The sequence below is a fragment of the Octopus bimaculoides genome, chromosome 18 (assembly GCF_001194135.2).
Source record: "Octopus bimaculoides isolate UCB-OBI-ISO-001 chromosome 18, ASM119413v2, whole genome shotgun sequence".
Lineage (NCBI taxonomy): Eukaryota > Metazoa > Mollusca > Cephalopoda > Octopoda > Octopodidae > Octopus > Octopus bimaculoides.
The window spans coordinates 49248703-49250589 of NC_068998.1; the positions used below are offsets into that span (position 1 = coordinate 49248703).

Consider the following 1887-nt stretch of genomic DNA (forward strand, 5'->3'; position numbering starts at 1 on the left):
AAATATTTTCAAGTTGATTATTCTTTGGATTTACATGTAGTCAACGCAAAGCAACTAAAATCTGAATATCAAGAAATATTTCTTTTGTTATTTGCATCATTTGCGTTTAATGTTTGCTCAAAATTCCTCAGCAGTTGCGAATTTCTTTTTTTTTATTACCGAAAACTATGGTTTGTAACATGTTTATAGAGCTGTATTTTGGCTCGAAAACCGGTAAAGAGGGGGATTATTCTAGTAACCCATTTCGTCCATTCCTCGAGTGTCCAATCCATGGTATCAACTCAGTCCTTTAAAGTACCCTGGTACTGAGCTGGGGCCTGATTTTGAGGGCAATGAACTGCATGCGTTCGTATGGTAGATCGTCTCTAAGTTGAAGTAAATATGCGAAGTCACAATACCATCGGTGAGGAATTGTTCAGTCGATCTTTTTCGTGAATACAAGTACCCTAATACAACACTTCCATATCTACGTATCTAGCTATCATCTATATGGGTGTCTATCTCACACTTCATGACTCTACGTATACATGCATATACACACCCATGCGAGCGCGTACACACGCACACACACATATACTGAAAGAGGGAGAGAGAATGAGTGTGAGAGAGAGAGAGAGAGAGAGAGAGAGAGAGAGAGAGAGAGAGGAGAAGGACAGTCAATTACGCGGGTAGAAAAATTAGATATAGTAAATATAATATAATAGTTTGGCCATGAAGTTCGACGATTCCATCTTCGAATTAACTTCTCTGTATTAAAATATCAAATGTAAGAACTTCTTTACCTTGATGATGGGGTCACATCTTATGGTATCTTGATTGCATTCATTACGACATATATTGACCTGAAATACATCTACCAGCATTAACATGTCACTAAGCCTCCAGATTTTCGTCTTATGCCACCAGTTTTCTCTTTAGATTGTACTCTGTGTTAATTGGATCTATGAATAGAAATATGTATATATCTTTTCTCAAATTTTCATTGTTTGAAGGTCTCAATTTTTTGTTTGGTGTCAATTTTCATGTATACATATATATACATAATTTATGTGTCATGCGCAAACATTACCAATCATAAACGTGATAAACAAAGGGAGGCTGTCGCCGAACACCATCACGTATCGGATTCAACAATCACAAATGTGATGAAGGAGGACGTTCGATATATGGCACGTGTACTGTGAAGTACAGCAAAGAGAATGGAAATTGTTTGATCCGTGACAAGGGGCAAAAGTCATAAGAGAAATCACAGACTGTTATGTACAGCTCCGGATACACCCTGAGAGAAATGCACAATGAATGTGATAGATTCAACGGTCATGAATAACCAATGTCACGTCATCTCAAATATTCCATCAGAGTCCTAATAATTATGCTGGCGTCTTCGTTGAGATGTTGAAGATGATATTGAATCCCTGGATGAATAAAGTAAGCTCATTCTCACAATGACTCCCAGGGATATATGTAACGCCTAACAAGTGAAATTCAATCCAACACGATTTTACGTTTGAAGCATGTTGAATGGGAGACAAATCGACATTCTCACAATTTCATAAATTTCTAACAAAATTCATCAAAAAACTAAATTCTATCTATTTTCATCGCCCTCACAATTCCCCGAAATCGAAAATCAAACAGCCATATTTAGAATGTGTATCATACGAATGCCTAACAAACACAAATGTGTGTTGTTTAACAAAAAAATTATTTTGCAATAACCATTTGATATTTTCAATCCAGACCACACATTTTTTAGGTGTCAGCTCAGTGGGACAATTTTGCTTTGGCGAGGGAATGCGTGTGTGTCCTGCTCATTTTAAAGACCCTAGACATAAGTACGAATTCTGCAGGTATGTGTATTTACATATATATATATATATATATATA

The 1887-nt window shown here is 36.4% G+C and overlaps 2 long non-coding RNA genes across 4 annotated transcripts in view; one reads left to right on the forward strand and one right to left on the reverse strand.

The window, feature by feature from the left end:
• The window catches only part of LOC128249764 (uncharacterized), a 14819-nt gene that overhangs the window by 9397 nt on the left and 3535 nt on the right, over positions 1-1887 (reverse strand). For both annotated transcript variants that reach the window (XR_008265864.1, XR_008265865.1), the window contains one exon: positions 783-941. This is a non-coding gene — a long non-coding RNA (uncharacterized LOC128249764). The remainder of the gene's footprint in view (positions 1-782; positions 942-1887) is intronic.
• The window catches only part of LOC128249762 (uncharacterized), a 5952-nt gene that overhangs the window by 1644 nt on the left and 2421 nt on the right, over positions 1-1887 (forward strand). The window contains exon 2 of one of the 2 annotated variants that reach the window (XR_008265862.1): positions 1741-1850. This is a non-coding gene — a long non-coding RNA (uncharacterized LOC128249762). The remainder of the gene's footprint in view (positions 1-1740; positions 1851-1887) is intronic. The other variant, XR_008265861.1, reaches the window with a different exon arrangement.